Here is a 26,118-nt window from a genome sequence, read left to right as displayed (position 1 = left end):
CCACCAACTATTTTTGAGGTCAACATCGGCCAAATTTCTAAAATTGACAATCTTCATCCGATTAACTTAATTTTTAGAAGATTTGCATATCAGGTCACATAATTCAACCACAAATTATTTGTGAAGTCAAAAGGATGCTCTACCGAGTGACATTCTACTTTGTTTTATTTTGCCAAGTGTCGCTCAATGAGTAATTTTTCATTTGTATGTTTGTATGTTTATTTGTGACCAAAACGTCTTCTTCTTCTTCAAATAAAATTAACACCCAAAACACAGTCCATGAACTCTTAATCACGTACTGTTGGAATAGACCTTTTGACCCTTTAGACTGCTGAGACCCCTCAGACCTTTCACGACCCTTTAAGTCGCCCAAGATCATTAATACCACCAAGACCCCTGAACACCCAATATACCCTTAAAGACCCAAAATACCCTGAAGACCAAAGACACACAAAATACCTTAAAGGCCAGAAGACCCAAAATACCCTTAAAGGCCCAGAGGATCCAAAAGACCCTGAAGACCCCAAAGACTCAAAATACCCCAAAGACCAAAAACACCCTGAAGACGCAAAACACTATAAGGACCCAAAACACCTTGAAGACCCAAAAGACACCTTAGACCCAAAACACCCTGAAGACCCAGAAGACCCAAAATACCCTGAAGACCAAAACAGCCTGAAGACCCCAAAGACCTTTAAATACTGCAATGAACAAAAATACCCCAATGACCCTTAAATACCCAGAGGAATAAAAAGACCCTTAAGACCCAAAAGCCCCTGAAGACCCAAAACACTCAAAAGACCCAAAAGACCCTTAAAAGACTGAAGAACCAAAAGACCCCAAAGCCCCAAAATACTCCTATGACCCAAAACACCCTGAAGACCCAAAATACCATGAAGACCCCAAAGACCCTTAAATACCATGAAGACCCAAAATACCCTTAAATACCTTGAAGAACCAAAAGACCTTTAAGACCCAAAATCCCCTGAAGACCCCGAATACCCAAAAAACCCCGAAGACCCCAAATATCCCGAAGACCCTAAATATCCCAAAGACCCAAAACACCACAAACACCCAAAATACCCTTTAAGGCCCAGAGGTTCCAAAAAACCCTGAAGACCCAAATGGCCCCCAAAGACCCAAAATACCCTGGAAACCCAAAACACCATGAAGACCCAAAGACCCAAAACACCACGAAGACCCAAAACACCCTGAAGACCCAGAACACCCTGAAGACCCAGAACACCCTGAATACCCAAAATACCCTTAAAGACACTAAAGACCCTTCAGGACATAAAATATCCCAAAGGCCCAAAATACCGAAAAGACCCCGAAGACCCTTAAAGACCCCACAGACATAAAATAGCACAAATACCGAAAAGACCCAGAAGACCCAAAATACCATTAAAGACTCCAAAGAACCAACATACCCCAAAGACCCTTAAAGACCGAGAGGAACCAAAAGACCCCAAAGACCCAATTTTAGACTGCTCTCCCCCACCATCCTCCCCATCCCCCCTCCACCATTCCCCCATTGATCCTCAATCTACCATCACCACCACTAACCCCCACCCACCATCCCTCACTCCCTGAGAAAGCAGACAGGGTCAAAGTTGCCTATTCCTCTGAAACGACGTGTGGTGAGGCACGCGTAGCATGCGGAGTCACCCTAGTGTAAACAATAAATAACCTTAAACCAGTCCAATTCGATCCACTGCAAGACCAAGACATTCCCTAACTGGTGCTGAGGAGTATTTGGCATATTACATGGTTTCCAATTGAAGGTGGGTGAAAGTGAGCAGAGATATAAATCAAACCAACAGCCCGCATTACAGAAATAAATGTCTTGAAACACTTGACCAAAGAGCCAGCTGATGTATATATGTGCAAAAAATGAAATTTATTTTTGTTAAAATAAAAAGGTTTGCATACAAAAAACGAAAATGGATTCCAAAGTACTGAGTCGTCACCCACATCTGTGACTTTAGGACTTTTTCGAGGCACTGATGCTGCAACTTATGGCTAGTAATTGCAAAATATGAAATTACTTTTTCCAACCTTTGCTTATTTTAACCCATTAACTATGCAAAATTACATTTTTGCATTGAATTAATTTTATGCAGATTTTGTTTTGGATCTGTTTATTGAAGGCCACATTAAGTTTCAACTCAGGTGACCATGAGGCAGTCAAATTCACATGATGCCCATACCATTTCACCACTTGAGGTCTTCAAGAAGAGTTTGGATGTTCCACCAACATTTTGCAAAGTCCTGTCGGCTACAAAAAATACATCCCTCATATGCACAAAGGGCTTGCACCCTGTGCTTCGCCTATTCTCATCTTGCATATAAATTAAAATCATTTGTCAAGTCAGATTTGGTTCACCCAGCCAGCCATCCCAGGCGCTTCATTTGTTCAGGTTTTCTCACTCAACTGCTTTAATAATGAATGAGGGTTACAAACAGGGCAAGCAGCAGGGCATGCTGGGCTGACCCCACTGTTTCATTGATTGATGCATGAGAGGAGGAACGAATGCAGGTGAAAATGGGTGTTGGAGAGAGAAACGTACATTGACAAACATTTTATGACAAGCAACACAATTCCAAGTCATCTCTTGAAGTGATACCGCAAGCATTGTGCCATGTTGCACTATTGCTGAAATGATATGCCAATTGCACCATGCCACACCCTGTGCTCTTGTGATGCAAAGTGAACCTTGGGTCCTATTAGTCCAGATGCCAAACAGGCATTTCAAGGCAAAGCGTGCTTGAGCGTCATTATGAAGTTTTTTGGTTGATTCATCATCTCTGACCTATCCTGAAGCATAATCAGCTGGGTGCCAGACTGGCACCCCTGAGGAATTTTTTTAGAGGCGAAAAACAAAATGGCCGCCACGACTTTCCGATAAATTCTGTTTTTGCCAATATCTTCACTTCTAATGCATTTATAAACACAATTTTGGTGTCTACTTCTATGTTTTAATGTCTTAGAAGTAATGTCTTAATGTCTTATTTGTCTTATATTATCTTATTTGGGTCAAAAGGAGGGCAAGCGCATGAGTGGAACGAAGTCCATTCGGGGAAGACACATTAGCATCATAATTGTCTGCTACTATTTGGATTAAGCCACTTTTGCTGTTAAACAATCCTCTCAGCTCTTCTTTGTTTGATGAAGCATGTGCAGCTGATGCCTTGAAGCGGAGTATTTCGTCATATGATGCACAAATGCCAAAGGCGTGGCATTCATCTATCAGCTGATTTTCTCTGAGCAACACTCCAAGAGCGATCTGAAGACTTGTTGCCTTATTGGTGACACAACTTGTAACAATGCTTCCAATGAGAAGGGCTTGGTTGCTGTCAACTAATTTTGGTGATATTGCTGCTAAGAGATTTGCCAGGGTTGGGCTTACCACTTCTGCTGCAATCTCATTCGAAATACGGGTTGAGTATGTATAGTCAGTCTTCTTCAAATTTTTGGTTTCCTGAATGATACACTTCACAATGTGTTTCACATCTGGAGTTCCTTCGTCTGTGTCCTCCACTGCTCTCAAGATGTTTGGTGCATGTCCCTTGAAGACTAGTAGACTAGCGTACCCATTTCCTGACAACTTTATGAGTTCTGATCCAAAATGTGCTGTTACACATTCGACAAGATGACGCCGTGACTGCTTATCACCACCAAATGAATTGTACATGTCTTGAAGCTCCACAGAATTCCAAAGTTTACACTTATCTTTTTCCATCTCCTCGACGACGTGCAAGAAGGCTGTGTCAACATCTGTAGAGGTGCTTTTCTTTTTAGTGGCAGTTTGTATAGCTCTTGGTGACATGAAGGAATTATAGCAACCAAGATGATATTGGGCATCAGCAGCATGCAAGTCGGAGAATGCCCCCTGGACTCGGAGGCGTATATCATCAGCTTGTATGTCATTGCGTTGGTCACAAACAGTCAGAATCCTTAGCTTAAATGGCATCTGATTATTTCCTCGATCGACTGTTCTACATTTTATCACTTTTCTCCATCGCTGTGGATTTCGAGGATCAAGCTGTTCACATTGATTGCCACAGAAGATACAGTGCTTTTTGAAATCAAATTCACATGTATGAGAACGTCGTGTTTTCTTTGGTAGAGGAGCTTCTTGCTTGTCTAATTTTTCATGCCTCTTTATATGTTGTTCGGATGTATATGTGGATACACAGCTTTTGTGACACAGAATAGACTGAGAATCGGTTAGTTTTTCATGAAGCAAATCACCTCTACGTATACTACTTTTAATGATTTTTTCTATTCTAGTTCTACCAGCAGTTAGTAAAGTCATAGAAGCATTAGAGCAGTTAAAGAAACAGGATGTATTCTCTTCAGAAGAAGCCATGGTCTACTGTTGTCACATCACATGAAAAGAAAAGAAAGAATAGTTACTTTATGTATATGCAATCACTATTGAAATGATTATTTACAAAGTTAATGACAGCAACCTGAAACAAAAAGGAAAGAAATTGATCAGTCATCTAAGGTTGAGGCTGGTAGAGTTCTGGGGAACCTTGGGACCAGAAACTCATAATACAAAAACTACTTTGGCAAAAAGGCAAAATCGATGACTTTATCTGAATTTTATCGTTATCGGTGGATGCCATCTTCAAAGTATGATACATGTGTTATATATACAACTTTAATTATATCATTATCGGAATCTTTGACCTTGAAAACATAATAAGTCACCAAAATATTGTGTTTCTAAGTGCATTAGAAGTGAAGATATTGCACAAAATAAAATTCATCAGAAATCAGTGGCGGCCATTTTGTTTTTTGCCTCTAAAAAAAATTCCTCAAGGGTGCCAGTATGGCAACTGCCTGATTCTGATTCAGGATAGCTCAGAGATAATGAATCAACAAAAAAACTTCATAATGACGCCACAACATGCTTTTTCACAATTCCGCTGGACTATCGTGCTTGTGTTGCAAAGCCACTTTTCGCACTTGTGTTATTGTTGCAAAACGTACTTTCGGCACTCGTACTGGTGTTGAATACCACTTTACGCAATTGAGCCAGTGTTGCAGAACCACTTTTTGCACTTGCGCTAGTGTTGAAAACCACAACTCGCATTTGTCTTAGAGTTGCAAAACGAATTTCCACACATGTGCTGGCATTGAAAACCAGTTTCCGCACTCGTGCTAGTGTTGAAAACCACTTTTCGCAATTGGGTTAGTGTTGCAAAACCAATTATCGCACTTGTGCTCATGTTGAAAACCACTTTCCACACTTGTGTTAGTGTTGCAAACCACTTTCTGCACACGTGCTCATGTTGTAGACCATATTAGCATTTGTGTTGGTGTGGCAAAAACCAATTCCCACACATGCTGACGTTGAAAACCACTTTCAGCGCTCGTGCTGGTGTTGAAAACCACTTTTCGCATTTGGATTAGTGTTGCAAAACCACTTTTCGCACTCGTGCTAGAATTGAAAACCACTTTAAGCACAAGTGTTGGTGTTGAAAACCACTTTCCGCACTCGTGCTGGTGTTGAAAACGACTTTTCGCAATAGGGCTGGTGTTGCAAAACCACTTTCCGCACTTGTACTGGCGTTGAAAACCACTTATCGCACTTGTGTTACTGTTGCAAAACCACTTTCGCATTTGTGCTAGTGTGCAAAAACCAATTTCCACACTTATGATGGCATTGAAAACGACTTTCCGCACAAGTCTTGGTGTTGAAAACCACTTTCCGCACTCGTGCTCGTTTTGCAAAACCACTTTTCGCACTTGTATTATTGTTGCAAAAACCACTTTCCGCACTTGTACTGGCGTTGAAAACCACTTATTACACTTGCGTTAGTGTTGCAAAAGCACTTTAAGCACTTTTGTTATTGTTGCAAAAACCACTTTCCGCACTTGTCCTGGCGTTGAAAACCACTTATCGCACTTGTGGTAGTGTTATCGCACTCGTACCGAGCGATAAAGTTTTTGGAGCATGGAATGAAGATATTGGAAAGGGTGTTGGAGAGGAGGATAAGGAAGAAGGTGAAGATCGACGAAATGCAGTTTGGATTTATGCCAGGAAGAGGGAAGACAGACGTGCTCTTTATTGTGAGGCAGTTGCAGGAGAAGTACATGGAGAAGAGGAAGAAGGTGTTTCTTGGGTTTGTTGATCTGGAGAAAGCATTCGATAGGTTTCCACGCGAAGTATTGACATGGGCATTGAGGAAGTTAGGAGTGGAGGAATGGTTGATCAGAGTAGTGATGACAATGTACAAAAGAGCGCGCACAGCTGTAAGGACGAAGGACGGGAACAGTGGTGAGTTTGAGGTGAAGGTGGGAGTGCATCAGGGGTCGGTCCACTACTATTTGTAGCTGTGATGGAGGTGCTGGCTCAGAACGTTGTGCAAACCACTTTTCGCACTTGTGTTCATGTTGAAAAGCACTTTCCGCACTTGTGTTCATGTTGAAAAGCACTTTCCGCACTTGAGCTAGTGTTGCAGAACGACTTTCCGCACTTATACTGGCATTGAATACCACTTTTTGCACTTGTGTTAGTGTTGCAAAATCACTTTCCACACTTGTGCTAATGTTGAAAACCACTTTTCGCAATTGGGTTAGTGTTGCAAAACCACTTGTGGCACTTGTACTCGTGTTGAAAACCACTTTCCACACTTCTGTTAGTGTTGCAAAACCAATTTCCACAATTGTGCTTGCATTGAAAACCACGTTCCGCACTCGTGCTGGTGTTGAAAACCACTTTCCACACTTGTGTTATTGTGTTGCAAAATTGTGTTGCAAACCACTTTTCGCATTCGTTCTCGTGTTTTAAACCATTATTTCGCATTTGTGTTAGTGTTGCAAAAAACAATTTCCACACTTCTGCTGTCATTGAAAACCACTTTCAGCACTCTTGCTTGTGTTGAAAACCAATTTTCGCACATGGTTTAGAATTGCAAAACCATTTTCCGCGCTCGTGCTGGTGTTGAAAACCACGTATCACACTTGTGTTAGTGTTGAAAAACCACTTTTCGCACTTGTGTTAGTGAAGGAAACCACTTTTCGCACTTGTGTTAGTGTTGAAAACCCACTTTTCGCACTTGTGTTAGTGTTGAAAATCCACTTTTCCCACTTGTGTTGGTGCAGGAAACCACTTTTGCACTTGTATTAGTGTGGAAAAAACACTTTTTGCACTTGTGATAGTGTTGAAAAACCACTTTTCGCACTTGTGTTAGTGTGGAAAAACCACTTTTCGCACTTGTGTTGGTGCAGGAAACCACTTTTGCACTTGTATTAGTGTGGAAAAAACACTTTTCGCACTTGTGATAATGTTGAAAAACCACTTTTCGCACTTGTGTTAGTGTTGAAAAACCACTTTTCGCACTTGTGTTGGTGCAGGAAAACCACTTTTGCACTTGTATTAGTGTGGAAAAAACACTTTTTGCACTTGTGATAGTGTTGAAAAACCACTTTTCGCACTTGTGTTAGTGTTGAAAAACCATTTTTCGCACGTGTGTTGGTGCAGGAAACCACTTTTGCACTTGTATTAGTGTGGAAAACCACTTTTCGCACTTGTGTTAGTGTTGAAAAACCACTTTTCGCACTTGTGTTGGTGCAGGAAACCACTTTTGCACTTGTATTAGTGTGGAAAAAAACACTTTTCGCACTTGTGATAGTGTTGAAAAACTGCTTTTCGCACTTGTGTTAGTGTTGAAAAACCACTTTTCGCACTTGTGTTGGTGCAGGAAACCACTTTTGCACTTGTATTAGTGTGGGAAAAACACTTTTTGCACTTGTGATAGTGTTGAAAAACCACTTTTCGCACTTGTGTTAGTGTTGAAAAACCACTTTTCGCACTTGTGTTGGTGCAGGAAACCACTTTTGCACTTGTATTAGTGTGGAAAAAACACTTTTCGCACTTGTGATAGTGTTGAAAAACCACTTTTCGCACTTGTGTTAGTGTTGAAAATCCACTTTTCCCACTTGTGTTGGTGCAGGAAACCACTTTTGCACTTGTATTAGTGTGGAAAAAAGACTTTTTGCACTTGTGATAGTGTTGAAAAACCACTTTTCGCACTTGTGTTAGTGTTGAAAAACCACTTTTCGCACATCTGTTGGTGCAGGAAACCACTTTTGCACTTGTATTAGTGTGGAAAAACCACTTTTCGCACTTGTGTTAGTGTTGAAAAACCAGTTTCGCACTTGTGTTGGTGCAGGAAACCACTTTTGCACTTGTATTAGTGTGGAAAAAACACTTTTCGCACTTGTGATAGTGTTGAAAAACGACTTTTCGCACTTGTGTTAGTGTTGAAAAACCACTTTTCGCACTTGTGTTGGTGCAGGAAACCACTTTTGCACTTGTATTAGTGTGGAAAAACCACTTTTCGCACTTGTGTTAGTGTTGAAAAACCACTTTTCGCACCTGTGTTGGTGCAGGAAACCACTTTTGCACTTGTATTAGTGTGGAAAATACACTTTTTGCACTTGTGATAGTGTTGAAAAACCACTTTTTGCACTTGTGTTAGTGTTGAAAAACCACTTTTCGCACTTGTGTTGGTGCAGGAAACCACTTTTGCACTTGTATTAGTGTGGAAAAAACACTTTTCGCACTTGTGATAGTGTTGAAAAACCACTTTTCGCACTTGTGTTAGTGTTGAAAATCCACTTTTCCCACTTGTGTTGATGCAGGAAACCACTTTTGCACTTGTATTAGTGTGGAAAAAAGACTTTTTGCACTTGTGATAGTGTTGAAAAACCACTTTTCGCACTTGTGTTAGTGTTGAAAAACCATTTTTCGCACATGTGTTGGTGCAGGAAACCACTTTTGCACTTGTATTAGTGTGGAAAACCACTTTTCGCACTTGTGTTAGTGTTGAAAAACCACTTTTCGCACTTGTGTTGGTGCAGTAAACCACTTTTGCACTTGTATTAGTGTGGAAAAAAACACTTTTCGCACTTGTGATAGTGTTGAAAAACCGCTTTTCGCACTTGTGTTAGTGTTGAAAAACCACTTTTCGCACTTGTGTTGGTGCAGGAAACCACTTTTGCACTTGTATTAGTGTGGGAAAAACACTTTTTGCACTTGTGATAGTGTTGAAAAACCACTTTTCGCACTTGTGTTAGTGTTGAAAACCACTTTTCGCACTTGTGTTGGTGCAGGAAACCACTTTTGCACTTGTATTAGTGTGGAAAAAACACTATTCGCACTTGTGATAGTGTTGAAAAACCACTTTTCGCACTTGTGTTAGTGTTGAAAATCCACTTTTCCCACTTGTGTTGGTGCAGGAAACCACTTTTGCACTTGTATTAGTGTGGAAAAAAGACTTTTTGCACTTGTGATAGTGTTGAAAAACCACTTTTCGCACTTGTGTTAGTGTTGAAAAACCACTTTTCGCACATCTGTTGGTGCAGGAAACCACTTTTGCACTTGTATTAGTGTGGAAAAACCACTTTTCGCACTTGTGTTAGTGTTGAAAAACCACTTTTCGCACTTGTGTTGGTGCAGGAAACCACTTTTGCACTTGTATTAGTGTGGAAAAAACACTTTTCGCACTTGTGATAGTGTTGAAAAACGACTTTTCGCACTTGTGTTAGTGTTGAAAAACCACTTTTCGCACTTGTGTTGGTGCAGGAAACCACTTTTGCACTTGTATTAGTGTGGAAAAACCACTTTTCGCACTTGTGTTAGTGTTGAAAAACCACTTTTCGCACTTGTGTTGGTGCAGGAAACCACTTTTGCACTTGTATTAGTGTGGAAAATACACTTTTTGCACTTGTGATAGTGTTGAAAAACCACTTTTTGCACTTGTGTTAGTGTTGAAAAACCACTTTTCGCACTTGTGTTGGTGCAGGAAACCACTTTTGCACTTGTATTAGTGTGGAACAAACACTTTTCGCACTTGTGATAGTGTTGAAAAACCACTTTTGCACTTGCATTAGTGTGGAAAATCCACTTTTCCCACTTGTGTTGGTGCAGGAAACCACTTTTGCACTTGTATTAGTGTGGAAAAAAGACTTTTTGCACTTGTGATAGTGTTGAAAAACCACTTTTCGCACTTGTGTTAGTGTTGAAAAACCACTTTTCGCACATCTGTTGGTGCAGGAAACCACTTTTGCACTTGTATTAGTGTGGAAAAACCACTTTTCGCACTTGTGTTAGTGTTGAAAAACCACTTTTCGCACTTGTGTTGGTGCAGGAAACCACTTTTGCATTTGTATTAGTGTGGAAAAAACACTTTTCGCACTTGTGATAGTGTTGAAAAACGACTTTTCGCACTTGTGTTAGTGTTGAAAAACCACTTTTCGCACTTGTGTTGGTGCAGGAAACCAATTTTGCACTTGTATTAGTGTGGAAAAAACACTTTTTGCACTTGTGATAGTGTTGAAAAACCACTTTTCGCACTTGTGTTAGTGTTGAAAAACCACTGTTGCACTTGCATTAGTGTGGAAAAACCACTTTTCGCACTTGTGTTAGTGTTGAAAAACCACTTTTCGCACTTGTGTTAGTGTTGAAAAACCACTTTTCGCACTTGTGTTGGTGCAGGAAAACCACTTTTGCACTTGTATTAGTGTGGAAAAAACACTTTTTGCACTTGTGATAGTGTTGAAAACCACTTTTCGCACTTGTATTAGTGTTGAAAAACCACTTTTCGCACTTGTGTTGGTGCAGGAAATCCACTTTTGCACTTGTATTAGTGTGGAAAAAACACTTTTTGCACTTGTGATAGTGTTGAAAAACCACTTTTCGCACTTGTGTTAGTGTTGAAAAACCACTTTTCGCACTTGTGTTGGTGCAGGAAATCCACTTTTGCACTTGTATTAGTGTGGAAAAAACACTTTTCGCACTTGTGATAGTGTTGAAAAACCACTTTTCGCACTTGTGTTAGTGTTGAAAAACCACTTTTCGCACTTGTGTTGGTGCAGGAAACCACTTTTGCACTTGTATTAGAGTGGAAAACCACTTTTCGCACTTGTGATAGTGTTGAAAAACCACTTTTCGCACTTGTGTTAGTGTTGAAAACCACTTTTCGCACTTGTGTTGGTGCAGGAAACCACTTTTGCACTTGTATTAGTGTGGAAAAAACACTTTTCGCACTTGTGATAGTGTTGAAAAACCACTTTTCGCACTTGTGTTAGTGTTGAAAATCCACTTTTCCCACTTGTGTTGGTGCAGGAAACCACTTTTGCACTTGTATTAGTGTGGAAAAAAGACTTTTTGCACTTGTGATAGTGTTGAAAAACCACTTTTCGCACTTGTGTTAGTGTTGAAAAACCACTTTTCGCACATCTGTTGGTGCAGGAAACCACTTTTGCACTTGTATTAGTGTGGAAAAACCACTTTTCGCACTTGTGTTAGTGTTGAAAAACCACTTTTCGCACTTGTGTTGGTGCAGGAAAACACTTTTGCACTTGTATTAGTGTGGAAAAAACACTTTTCGCACTTGTGATAGTGTTGAAAAACGACTTTTCGCACTTGTGTTAGTGTTGAAAAACCACTTTTCGCACTTGTGTTGGTGCAGGAAACCACTTTTGCACTTGTATTAGTGTGGAAAAACCACTTTTCGCACTTGTGTTAGTGTTGAAAAACCACTTTTCGCACTTGTGTTGGTGCAGGAAACCACTTTTGCACTTGTATTAGTGTGGAAAATACACTTTTTGCACTTGTGATAGTGTTGAAAAACCACTTTTTGCACTTGTGTTAGTGTTGAAAAACCACTTTTCGCACTTGTGTTGGTGCAGGAAACCACTTTTGCACTTGTATTAGTGTGGAAAAAACACTTTTCGCACTTGTGATAGTGTTGAAAAACCACTTTTGCACTTGCATTAGTGTGGAAAATCCACTTTTCCCACTTGTGTTGGTGCAGGAAACCACTTTTGCACTTGTATTAGTGTGGAAAAAAGACTTTTTGCACTTGTGATAGTGTTGAAAAACCACTTTTCGCACTTGTGTTAGTGTTGAAAAACCACTTTTCGCACATCTGTTGGTGCAGGAAACCACTTTTGCACTTGTATTAGTGTGGAAAAACCACTTTTCGCACTTGTGTTAGTGTTGAAAAACCACTTTTCGCACTTGTGTTGGTGCAGGAAACCACTTTTGCATTTGTATTAGTGTGGAAAAAACACTTTTCGCACTTGTGATAGTGTTGAAAAACGACTTTTCGCACTTGTGTTAGTGTTGAAAAACCACTTTTCGCACTTGTGTTGGTGCAGGAAACCAATTTTGCACTTGTATTAGTGTGGAAAAAACACTTTTTGCACTTGTGATAGTGTTGAAAAACCACTTTTCGCACTTGTGTTAGTGTTGAAAAACCACTGTTGCACTTGCATTAGTGTGGAAAAACCACTTTTCGCACTTGTGTTAGTGTTGAAAAACCACTTTTCGCACTTGTGTTAGTGTTGAAAAACCACTTTTCGCACTTGTGTTGGTGCAGGAAAACCACTTTTGCACTTGTATTAGTGTGGAAAAAACACTTTTTGCACTTGTGATAGTGTTGAAAACCACTTTTCGCACTTGTATTAGTGTTGAAAAACCACTTTTCGCACTTGTGTTGGTGCAGGAAATCCACTTTTGCACTTGTATTAGTGTGGAAAAAACACTTTTTGCACTTGTGATAGTGTTGAAAAACCACTTTTCGCACTTGTGTTAGTGTTGAAAAACCACTTTTCGCACTTGTGTTGGTGCAGGAAATCCACTTTTGCACTTGTATTAGTGTGGAAAAAACACTTTTCGCACTTGTGATAGTGTTGAAAAACCACTTTTCGCACTTGTGTTAGTGTTGAAAAACCACTTTTCGCACTTGTGTTGGTGCAGGAAACCACTTTTGCACTTGTATTAGAGTGGAAAACCACTTTTCGCACTTGTGATAGTGTTGAAAAACCACTTTTCTCACTTGTGTTAGTGTTGAAAAACCACTTTTGCACTTGTATTAGTGTGGAAAAAACACTTTTCGCACTTGTGATAGTGTTGAAAAACCACTTTTCGCACTTGTGTTGGTGCAGGAAACCACTTTTGCACTTGTATTAGTGTGGAAAATACACTTTTCGCACTTGTGATAGTGTTGAAAAACCACTTTTCTCACTTGTGTTAGTGTTGAAAAACCACTTTTGCACTTGTATTAGTGTGGAAAAAACACTTTTCGCACTTGTGATAGTGTTGAAAAACCACTTTTCGCACTTGTGTTGGTGCAGGAAACCACTTTTGCACTTGTATTAGTGTGGAAAATACACTTTTTGCACTTGTGATAGTGTTGAAAAACCACTTTTTGCACTTGTGTTAGTGTTGAAAAACCACTTTTCGCACTTGTGTTGGTGCAGGAAACCACTTTTGCACTTGTATTAGTGTGGAAAAAACACTTTTCGCACTTGTGATAGTGTTGAAAAACCACTTTTGCACTTGCATTAGTGTGGAAAATCCACTTTTCCCACTTGTGTTGGTGCAGGAAACCACTTTTGCACTTGTATTAGTGTGGAAAAAAGACTTTTTGCACTTGTGATAGTGTTGAAAAACCACTTTTCGCACTTGTGTTAGTGTTGAAAAACCACTTTTCGCACATCTGTTGGTGCAGGAAACCACTTTTGCACTTGTATTAGTGTGGAAAAACCACTTTTCGCACTTGTGTTAGTGTTGAAAAACCACTTTTCGCACTTGTGTTGGTGCAGGAAACCACTTTTGCATTTGTATTAGTGTGGAAAAAACACTTTTCGCACTTGTGATAGTGTTGAAAAACGACTTTTCGCACTTGTGTTAGTGTTGAAAAACCACTTTTCGCACTTGTGTTGGTGCAGGAAACCAATTTTGCACTTGTATTAGTGTGGAAAAAACACTTTTTGCACTTGTGATAGTGTTGAAAAACCACTTTTCGCACTTGTGTTAGTGTTGAAAAACCACTGTTGCACTTGCATTAGTGTGGAAAAACCACTTTTCGCACTTGTGTTAGTGTTGAAAAACCACTTTTCGCACTTGTGTTAGTGTTGAAAAACCACTTTTCGCACTTGTGTTGGTGCAGGAAAACCACTTTTGCACTTGTATTAGTGTGGAAAAAACACTTTTTGCACTTGTGATAGTGTTGAAAACCACTTTTCGCACTTGTATTAGTGTTGAAAAACCACTTTTCGCACTTGTGTTGGTGCAGGAAATCCACTTTTGCACTTGTATTAGTGTGGAAAAAACACTTTTTGCACTTGTGATAGTGTTGAAAAACCACTTTTCGCACTTGTGTTAGTGTTGAAAAACCACTTTTCGCACTTGTGTTGGTGCAGGAAATCCACTTTTGCACTTGTATTAGTGTGGAAAAAACACTTTTCGCACTTGTGATAGTGTTGAAAAACCACTTTTCGCACTTGTGTTAGTGTTGAAAAACCACTTTTCGCACTTGTGTTGGTGCAGGAAACCACTTTTGCACTTGTATTAGAGTGGAAAACCACTTTTCGCACTTGTGATAGTGTTGAAAAACCACTTTTCTCACTTGTGTTAGTGTTGAAAAACCACTTTTGCACTTGTATTAGTGTGGAAAAAACACTTTTCGCACTTGTGATAGTGTTGAAAAACCACTTTTCGCACTTGTGTTAGTGTTGAAAAACCACTTTTCGCACTTGTGTTGGTGCAGGAAACCACTTTTGCACTTGTATTAGTGTGGAAAAAACACTTTTTACACTTGTGATAGTGTTGAAAAACCACTTTTCACACTTGTGTTAGTGTTGAAAAACCACTTTTTGCACTTGTGTTGGTGCAGGAAACCACTTTTGCACTTGTATTAGTGTGGAAAAACTACTTTTCGCACTTGTGTTAGTGTTGAAAAACCACTTTTCGCACTTGTGTTAGTGTTGAAAAACCACTTTTCGCACTTGTGTTAGTGAAGGAAACCACTTTTCGCACTTGTGTTAGTGTTGAAAACCCACTTTTCGCACTTGTGTTAGTGTTGAAAATCCACTTTTCCCACTTGTGTTGGTGCAGGAAACCACTTTTGCACTTGTATTAGTGTGGAAAAAACACTTTTTAAACTTGTGATAGTGTTGAAAAACCACGTTTTGCACTTGTGTTAGTGTTGAAAAACCACTTTTCGCACTTGTGTTTGTGCAGGAAACCACTTTTGCACTTGTATTAGTGTGGAAAAAACACTTTTTGCACTTGTGATAGTGTTGAAAAACCACATTTCGCACTTGTGTTAGTGTTGAAAATCCACTTTTCCCACTTGTGTTGGTGCAGGAAACCACTTTTGAACTTGTATATTAGTATGGAAAAAACACTTTTTGCACTTGTGATAGTGTTGGAAAACCACTTTTCGCACTTGTGTTAGTGTTGAAAAACCACTTTTCGCACTTGTGTTGGTGCAGGAACCACTTTTGCACCTGTATTAGTGTGGAAAAAACACTTTTTGCACTTGTGATAGTGTTGAAAAACCACTTTTCGCACTTGTGTTAGTGTTGAAAAACCACTTTTCGCACTTGTGTTGGTGCAGGAAACCACTTTTGCACTTGTATTAGTGTGGAAAAAACACTTTTTGCACTTTTGATAGTGTTGAAAAACCACTTTTCGCACTTGTGTTAGTGTTGAAAAACCACTTTTCGCACTTGTGTTGGTGCAGGAAACCACTTTTGCACTTGTATTAGAGTGGAAAAACCACTTTTCGCACTTGTGATAGTGTTGAAAAACCACTTTTCTGACTTGTGTTAGTGTTGAAAAACCACTTTTGCACTTGTATTAGTGTGGAAAAAACACTTTTCGCACTTGTGATAGTGTTGAAAAACCACTTTTCGCACTTGTGTTAGTGTTGAAAAACCACTTTTCGCACTTGTGTTGGTGCAGGAAACCACTTTTGCACTTGTATTAGTGTGGAAAAAACACTTTTTGCACTTGTGATAGTGTTGAAAAACCACTTTTCGCACTTGTGTTAGTGTTGAAAAACCACTTTTCGCACTTGTGTTGGTGCAGGAAACCACTTTTGCACTTGTATTAGTGTGGAAAAAACACTTTTTGCACTTGTGATAGTGTTGAAAAACCACTTTTCGCACTTGTGTTAGTGTTGAAAAACCACTTTTCGCACTTGTGTTGGTGCAGGAAACCACTTTTGCACTTGTATTAGAGTGGAAATACCACTTTTCGCACTTGTGATAGTGTTTAAAAACCACTTTTCTCACTTGTGTTAGTGTTGAAAAACCACTTTTGCACTTGTATTAGTGTGGAAAAAACACTTTTCGCACTTGTGATAGTGTTGAAAAACCACTTTTCACACTTGTGTTAGTGTTGAAAAACCACTTTTCGCACTTGTGTTGGTGCAGGAAACCACTTTTGCACTTGTATTAGTGTGGAAAAAACACTTTTTGCACTTTTGATAGTGTTGAAAAACCACATTTCGCACTTGTGTTAGTGTTGAAAATCCACTTTTCCCACTTGTGTTGGTGCAGGAAACCACTTTTGAACTTGTATATTAGTATGGAAAAAACACTTTTTGCACTTGTGATAGTGTTGGAAAACCACTTTTCGCACTTGTGTTAGTGTTGAAAAACCACTTTTCGCACTTGTGTTGGTGCAGGAAACCACTTTTGCACCTGTATTAGTGTGGAAAAAACACTTTTTGCACTTTTGATAGTGTTGAAAAACCACTTTTCGCACTTGTGTTAGTGTTGAAAAACCACTTTTCGCACTTGTGTTGGTGCAGGAAACCACTTTTGCACTTGTATTAGAGTGGAAAAACCACTTTTCGCACTTGTGATAGTGTTGAAAAACCACTTTTCTGACTTGTGTTAGTGTTGAAAAACCACTTTTGCACTTGTATTAGTGTGGAAAAAACACTTTTCGCACTTGTGATAGTGTTGAAAAACCACTTTTCGCACTTGTGTTAGTGTTGAAAAACCACTTTTCGCACTTGTGTTGGTGCAGGAAACCACTTTTGCACTTGTATTAGTGTGGAAAAAACACTTTTTGCACTTGTGATAGTGTTGAAAAACCACTTTTCGCACTTGTGTTAGTGTTGAAAAACCACTTTTCGCACTTGTGTTGGTGCAGGAAACCACTTTTGCACTTGTATTAGTGTGGAAAAAAACACTTTTTGCACTTGTGATAGTGTTGAAAAACCACTTTTCGCACTTGTGTTAGTGTTGAAAAACCACTTTTCGCACTTGTGTTGGTGCAGGAAACCACTTTTGCACTTGTATTAGAGTGGAAAAACCACTTTTCGCACTTGTGATAGTGTTGAAAAACCACTTTTCTCACTTGTGTTAGTGTTGAAAAACCACTTTTGCACTTGTATTAGTGTGGAAAAAACACTTTTCGCACTTGTGATAGTGTTGAAAAACCACTTTTCACACTTGTGTTAGTGTTGAAAAACCACTTTTCGCACTTGTGTTGGTGCAGGAAACCACTTTTGCACTTGTATTAGTGTGGAAAAAACACTTTTTGCACTTGTGTTAGTGTTGAAAACCCACTTTTCGCACTTGTGTTAGTGTTGAAAATCCACTTTTCCCACTTGTGTTGGTGCAGGAAACCACTTTTGCACTTGTATTAGTGTGGAAAAAACACTTTTTGCACTTGTGATAGTGTTGAAAAACCACGTTTTGCACTTGTGTTAGTGTTGAAAAACCACTTTTCACACTTGTGTTTGTGCAGGAAACCACTTTTGCACTTGTATTAGTGTGGAAAAAACACTTTTTGCACTTGTGATAGTGTTGAAAAACCACTTTTCGCACTTGTGTTAGTGTTGAAAATCCACTTTTCCCACTTGTGTTGGTGCAGGAAACCACTTTTGCACTTGTATATTAGTGTGGAAAAAACACTTTTTGCACTTGTGATAGTGTTGGAAAACCACATTTCGCACTTGTGTTAGTGTTGAAAAACCACTTTTCACACTTGTGTTGGTGCAGGAAACCACTTTTGCACCTGTATTAGTGTGGAAAAAACACTTTTTGCACTTGTGATAGTGTTGAAAAACCACTTTTCGCACTTGTGTTAGTGTTGAAAAACCACTTTTCGCACTTGTGTTGGTGCAGGAAACCACTTTTGCACTTGTATTAGTGTGGAAAAAACACTTTTTGCACTTGTGATAGTGTTGAAAAACCACTTTTCGCACTTGTGTTAGTGTTGAAAATCCACTTTTCCCACTTGTGTTGGTGCAGGAAACCACTTTTGCACTTGTATTAGTGTGGAAAAAACACTTTTTGCACTTGTGATAGTGTTGAAAAACCACTTTTCGCACTTGTGTTAGTGTTGAAAAACCACTTTTCGCACTTGTGTTAGTGTTGAAAAACCAGTTTTCGCACATCTGTTGGTGCAGGAAACCACTTTTGCACTTGTATTAGTGTGGAAAAACCACTTTTCGCACTTGTGTTAGTGTTGAAAAACCAGTTTCGCACTTGTGTTGGTGCAGGAAACCACTTTTGCACTTGTATTAGTGTGGAAAAAACACTTTTCGCACTTGTGATAGTGTTGAAAAACGACTTTTCGCACTTGTGTTAGTGTTGAAAAACCACTTTTCGCACTTGTGTTGGTGCAGGAAACCACTTTTGCACTTGTATTAGTGTGGAAAAACCACTTTTCGCACTTGTGTTAGTGTTGAAAAACCACTTTTCGCACTTGTGTTGGTGCAGGAAACCACTTTTGCACTTGTATTAGTGTGGAAAATACACTTTTTGCACTTGTGATAGTGTTGAAAAACCACTTTTTGCACTTGTGTTAGTGTTGAAAAACCACTTTTCGCACTTGTGTTGGTGCAGGAAACCACTTTTGCACTTGTATTAGTGTGGAAAAAACACTTTTCGCACTTGTGATAGTGTTGAAAAACCACGTTTTGCACTTGTGTTAGTGTTGAAAAACCACTTTTCACACTTGTGTTTGTGCAGGAAACCACTTTTGCACTTGTATTAGTGTGGAAAAAACACTTTTTGCACTTGTGATAGTGTTGAAAAACCACTTTTCGCACTTGTGTTAGTGTTGAAAATCCACTTTTCCCACTTGTGTTGGTGCAGGAAACCACTTTTGCACTTGTATTAGTGTGGAAAATACACTTTTTGCACTTGTGATAGTGTTGAAAAACCACTTTTTGCACTTGTGTTAGTGTTGAAAAACCACTTTTCGCACTTGTGTTGGTGCAGGAAACCACTTTTGCACTTGTATTAGTGTGGAAAAAACACTTTTCGCACTTGTGATAGTGTTGAAAAACCACTTTTGCACTTGTATTAGTGTGGAAAATCCACTTTTCCCACTTGTGTTGGTGCAGGAAACCACTTTTGCACTTGTATTAGTGTGGAAAAAGACTTTTTGCACTTGTGATAGTGTTGAAAAACCACTTTTCGCACTTGTGTTAGTGTTGAAAACCCACTTTTCGCACATCTGTTGGTGCAGGAAACCACTTTTGCACTTGTATTAGTGTGGAAAAACCACATTTCGCACTTGTGTTAGTGTTGAAAAACCACTGTTGCACTTGCATTAGTGTGGAAAAACCACTTTTCGCACTTGTGTTAGTGTTGAAAAACCACTTTTCGCACTTGTGTTAGTGTTGAAAAACCACTTTTCGCACTTGTGTTGGTGCAGGAAAACCACTTTTGCACTTGTATTAGTGTGGAAAAAACACTTTTTGCACTTGTGATAGTGTTGAAAACCACTTTTCGCACTTGTATTAGTGTTGAAAAACCACTTTTCGCACTTGTGTTGGTGCAGGAAATCCACTTTTGCACTTGTATTAGTGTGGAAAAAACACTTTTTGCACTTGTGATAGTGTTGAAAAACCACTTTTCGCACTTGTGTTAGTGTTGAAAAACCACTTTTCGCACTTGTGTTGGTGCAGGAAATCCACTTTTGCACTTGTATTAGTGTGGAAAAAACACTTTTCGCACTTGTGATAGTGTTGAAAAACCACTTTTCGCACTTGTGTTAGTGTTGAAAAACCACTTTTCGCACTTGTGTTGGTGCAGGAAACCACTTTTGCACTTGTATTAGAGTGGAAAACCACTTTTCGCACTTGTGATAGTGTTGAAAAACCACTTTTCTCACTTGTGTTAGTGTTGAAAAACCACTTTTGCACTTGTATTAGTGTGGAAAAAACACTTTTCGCACTTGTGATAGTGTTGAAAAACCACTTTTCGCACTTGTGTTAGTGTTGAAAAACCACTTTTCGCACTTGTGTTGGTGCAGGAAACCACTTTTGCACTTGTATTAGTGTGGAAAAAACACTTTTTACACTTGTGATAGTGTTGAAAAACCACTTTTCACACTTGTGTTAGTGTTGAAAAACCACTTTTTGCACTTGTGTTGGTGCAGGAAACCACTTTTGCACTTGTATTAGTGTGGAAAAACTACTTTTCGCACTTGTGTTAGTGTTGAAAAACCACTTTTCGCACTTGTGTTAGTGTTGAAAAACCACTTTTCGCACTTGTGTTAGTGAAGGAAACCACTTTTCGCACTTGTGTTAGTGTTGAAAACCCACTTTTCGCACTTGTGTTAGTGTTGAAAATCCACTTTTCCCACTTGTGTTGGTGCAGGAAACCACTTTTGCACTTGTATTAGTGTGGAAAAAACACTTTTTAAACTTGTGATAGTGTTGAAAAACCACGTTTTGCACTTGTGTTAGTGTTGAAAAACCACTTTTCGCACTTGTGTTTGTGCAGGAAACCACTTTTGCACTTGTATTAGTGTGGAAAAAACACTTTTTGCACTTGTGATAGTGTTGAAAAACCACATTTCGCACTTGTGTTAGTGTTGAAAATCCACTTTTCCCACTTGTGTTGGTGCAGGAAACCACTTTTGAACTTGTATATTAGTATGGAAAAAACACTTTTTGCACTTGTGATAGTGTTGGAAAACCACTTTTCGCACTTGTGTTAGTGTTGAAAAACCACTTTTCGCACTTGTGTTGGTGCAGGAAACCACTTTTGCACCTGTATTAGTGTGGAAAAAACACTTTTTGCACTTGTGATAGTGTTGAAAAACCACTTTTCGCACTTGTGTTAGTGTTGAAAAACCACTTTTCGCACTTGTGTTGGTGCAGGAAACCACTTTTGCACTTGTATTAGTGTGGAAAAAACACTTTTTGCACTTTTGATAGTGTTGAAAAACCACTTTTCGCACTTGTGTTAGTGTTGAAAAACCACTTTTCGCACTTGTGTTGGTGCAGGAAACCACTTTTGCACTTGTATTAGAGTGGAAAAACCACTTTTCGCACTTGTGATAGTGTTGAAAAACCACTTTTCTGACTTGTGTTAGTGTTGAAAAACCACTTTTGCACTTGTATTAGTGTGGAAAAAACACTTTTTGCACTTGTGATAGTGTTGAAAAACCACTTTTCGCACTTGTGTTAGTGTTGAAAAAACACTTTTCGCACTTGTGTTGGTGCAGGAAACCACTTTTGCACTTGTATTAGTGTGGAAAAAACACTTTTTGCACTTGTGATAGTGTTGAAAAACCACTTTTCGCACTTGTGTTAGTGTTGAAAAACCACTTTTCGCACTTGTGTTGGTGCAGGAAACCACTTTTGCACTTGTATTAGAGTGGAAAAACCACTTTTCGCACTTGTGATAGTGTTGAAAAACCACTTTTCGGACTTGTGTTAGTGTTGAAAAACCACTTTTGCACTTGTATTAGTGTGGAAAAAACACTTTTCGCACTTGTGATAGTGTTGAAAAACCACTTTTCGCACTTGTGTTAGTGTTGAAAAAACACTTTTCGCACTTGTGTTGGTGCAGGAAACCACTTTTGCACTTGTATTAGTGTGGAAAAAACACTTTTTGCACTTGTGATAGTGTTGAAAAACCACTTTTCGCACTTGTGTTAGTGTTGAAAAACCACTTTTCGCACTTGTGTTGGTGCAGGAAACCACTTTTGCACTTGTATTAGTGTGGAAAAAACACTTTTTGCACTTGTGATAGTGTTGAAAAACCACTTTTCGCACTTGTGTTAGTGTTGAAAAACCACTTTTCGCACTTGTGTTGGTGCAGGAAACCACTTTTGCACTTGTATTAGAGTGGAAATACCACTTTTCGCACTTGTGATAGTGTTTAAAAACCACTTTTCTCACTTGTGTTAGTGTTGAAAAACCACTTTTGCACTTGTATTAGTGTGGAAAAAACACTTTTCGCACTTGTGATAGTGTTGAAAAACCACTTTTCACACTTGTGTTAGTGTTGAAAAACCACTTTTCGCACTTGTGTTGGTGCAGGAAACCACTTTTGCACTTGTATTAGTGTGGAAAAAACACTTTTTGCACTTGTGATAGTGTTGAAAAGCCACTTTTCGCACTTGTGTTAGTGTTGAAAAACCACTTTTCGCACTTGTGTTGGTGCAGGAAACCACTTTTGCACTTGTATTAGAGTGGAAAAACCACTTTTCGCACTTGTGATAGTGTTGAAAAACCACTTTTCGGACTTGTGTTAGTGTTGAAAAACCACTTTTGCACTTGTATTAGTGTGGAAAAAACACTTTTCGCACTTGTGATAGTGTTGAAAAACCACTTTTCGCACTTGTGTTAGTGTTGAAAAAACACTTTTCGCACTTGTGTTGGTGCAGGAAACCACTTTTGCACTTGTATTAGTGTGGAAAAAACACTTTTTGCACTTGTGATAGTGTTGAAAAACCACTTTTCGCACTTGTGTTAGTGTTGAAAAACCACTTTTCGCACTTGTGTTGGTGCAGGAAACCACTTTTGCACTTGTATTAGTGTGGAAAAAACACTTTTTGCACTTGTGATAGTGTTGAAAAACCACTTTTCGCACTTGTGTTAGTGTTGAAAAACCACTTTTCGCACTTGTGTTGGTGCAGGAAACCACTTTTGCACTTGTATTAGAGTGGAAATACCACTTTTCGCACTTGTGATAGTGTTTAAAAACCACTTTTCTCACTTGTGTTAGTGTTGAAAAACCACTTTTGCACTTGTATTAGTGTGGAAAAAACACTTTTCGCACTTGTGATAGTGTTGAAAAACCACTTTTCACACTTGTGTTAGTGTTGAAAAACCACTTTTCGCACTTGTGTTGGTGCAGGAAACCACTTTTGCACTTGTATTAGTGTGGAAAAAACACTTTTTGCACTTTTGATAGTGTTGAAAAACCACATTTCGCACTTGTGTTAGTGTTGAAAATCCACTTTTCCCACTTGTGTTGGTGCAGGAAACCACTTTTGAACTTGTATATTAGTATGGAAAAAACACTTTTTGCACTTGTGATAGTGTTGGAAAACCACTTTTCGCACTTGTGTTAGTGTTGAAAAACCACTTTTCGCACTTGTGTTGGTGCAGGAAACCACTTTTGCACCTGTATTAGTGTGGAAAAAACACTTTTTGCACTTGTGATAGTGTTGAAAAACCACTTTTCGCACTTGTGTTAGTGTTGAAAAACCACTTTTCGCACTTGTGTTGGTGCAGGAAACCACTTTTGCACTTGTATTAGTGTGGAAAAAACACTTTTTGCACTTTTGATAGTGTTGAAAAACCACTTTTCGCACTTGTGTTAGTGTTGAAAAACCACTTTTCGCACTTGTGTTGGTGCAGGAAACCACTTTTGCACTTGTATTAGAGTGGAAAAACCACTTTTCGCACTTGTGATAGTGTTGAAAAACCACTTTTCTGACTTGTGTTAGTGTTGAAAAACCACTTTTGCACTTGTATTAGTGTGGAAAAAACACTTTTCGCACTTGTGATAGTGTTGAAAAACCACTTTTCGCACTTGTGTTAGTGTTGAAAAACCACTTTTCGCACTTGTGTTGGTGCAGGAAACCACTTTTGCACTTGTATTAGTGTGGAAAAAACACTTTTTGCACTTGTGATAGTGTTGAAAAACCACTTTTCGCACTTGTGTTAGTGTTGAAAAACCACTTTTCGCACTTGTGTTGGTGCAGGAAACCACTTTTGCACTTGTATTAGTGTGGAAAAAACACTTTTTGCACTTGTGATAGTGTTGAAAAACCACTTTTCGCACTTGTGTTAGTGTTGAAAAACCACTTTTCGCACTTGTGTTGGTGCAGGAAACCACTTTTGCACTTGTATTAGAGTGGAAAAACCACTTTTCGCACTTGTGATAGTGTTGAAAAACCACTTTTCTCACTTGTGTTAGTGTTGAAAAACCACTTTTGCACTTGTATTAGTGTGGAAAAAACACTTTTCGCACTTGTGATAGTGTTGAAAAACCACTTTTCACACTTGTGTTAGTGTTGAAAAACCACTTTTCGCACTTGTGTTGGTGCAGGAAACCACTTTTGCACTTGTATTAGTGTGGAAAAAACACTTTTTGCACTTGTGTTAGTGTTGAAAACCCACTTTTCGCACTTGTGTTAGTGTTGAAAATCCACTTTTCCCACTTGTGTTGGTGCAGGAAACCACTTTTGCACTTGTATTAGTGTGGAAAAAACACTTTTTGCACTTGTGATAGTGTTGAAAAACCACGTTTTGCACTTGTGTTAGTGTTGAAAAACCACTTTTCACACTTGTGTTTGTGCAGGAAACCACTTTTGCACTTGTATTAGTGTGGAAAAAACACTTTTTGCACTTGTGATAGTGTTGAAAAACCACTTTTTCCACTTGTGTTGGTGCAGGAAACCACTTTTGCACTTGTATATTAGTGTGGAAAAAACACTTTTTGCACTTGTGATAGTGTTGGAAAACCAATTTTCGCACTTGTGTTAGTGTTGAAAAACCACTTTTCGCACTTGTGTTGGTGCAGGAAACCACTTTTGCACCTGTATTAGTGTGGAAAAAACACTTTGTGCACTTGTGATAGTGTTGAAAAACCACTTTTCGCACTTGTGTTAGTGTTGAAAAACCACTTTTCGCACTTGTGTTGGTGCAGGAAACCACTTTTGCACTTGTATTAGTGTGGAAAAAACACTTTTTCCACTTGTGTTGGTGCAGGAAACCACTTTTGCACTTGTATATTAGTGTGGAAAAAACACTTTTTGCACTTGTGATAGTGTTGAAAAACCACTTTTCGCACTTGTGTTAGTGTTGAAAAACCACTTTTCGCACTTGTGTTGGTGCAGGAAACCACTTTTGCACTTGTATTAGTGTGGAAAAAACACTTTTTGCACTTGTGATAGTGTTGAAAAACCACTTTTCGCACTTGTGTTAGTGTTGAAAATCCACTTTTCCCACTTGTGTTGGTGCAGGAAACCACTTTTGCACTTGTATTAGTGTGGAAAAAACACTTTTTGCACTTGTGATAGTGTTGAAAAACCACTTTTCGCACTTGTGTTAGTGTTGAAAAACCACTTTTCGCACTTGTGTTAGTGTTGAAAAACCAGTTTTCGCACATCTGTTGGTGCAGGAAACCACTTTTGCACTTGTATTAGTGTGGAAAAACCACTTTTCGCACTTGTGTTAGTGTTGAAAAACCAGTTTCGCACTTGTGTTGGTGCAGGAAACCACTTTTGCACTTGTATTAGTGTGGAAAAAACACTTTTCGCACTTGTGATAGTGTTGAAAAACGACTTTTCGCACTTGTGTTAGTGTTGAAAAACCACTTTTCGCACTTGTGTTGGTGCAGGAAACCACTTTTGCACTTGTATTAGTGTGGAAAAACCACTTTTCGCACTTGTGTTAGTGTTGAAAAACCACTTTTCGCACTTGTGTTGGTGCAGGAAACCACTTTTGCACTTGTATTAGTGTGGAAAATACACTTTTTGCACTTGTGATAGTGTTGAAAAACCACTTTTTGCACTTGTGTTAGTGTTGAAAAACCACTTTTCGCACTTGTGTTGGTGCAGGAAACCACTTTTGCACTTGTATTAGTGTGGAAAAAACACTTTTCGCACTTGTGATAGTGTTGAAAAACCACGTTTTGCACTTGTGTTAGTGTTGAAAAACCACTTTTCACACTTGTGTTTGTGCAGGAAACCACTTTTGCACTTGTATTAGTGTGGAAAAAACACTTTTTGCACTTGTGATAGTGTTGAAAAACCACTTTTCGCACTTGTGTTAGTGTTGAAAATCCACTTTTCCCACTTGAGTTGGTGCAGGAAAACACTTTTGCACTTGTATTAGTGTGGAAAATACACTTTTTGCACTTGTGATAGTGTTGAAAAACCACTTTTTGCACTTGTGTTAGTGTTGAAAAACCACTTTTCGCACTTGTGTTGGTGCAGGAAACCACTTTTGCACTTGTATTCGTGTGGAAAAAACACTTTTCGCACTTGTGATAGTGTTGAAAAACCACTTTTGCACTTGTATTAG

This window comes from Myxine glutinosa, chromosome 3 (assembly GCF_964187855.1).
Source record: "Myxine glutinosa chromosome 3, kmMyxGlut1.1, whole genome shotgun sequence".
In the NCBI taxonomy this organism is placed as follows: Eukaryota; Metazoa; Chordata; class Myxini; order Myxiniformes; family Myxinidae; genus Myxine; species Myxine glutinosa.
The sequence above is the reverse complement of the archived record's forward strand: the minus strand, read 5'-3'. Positions refer to the sequence as shown.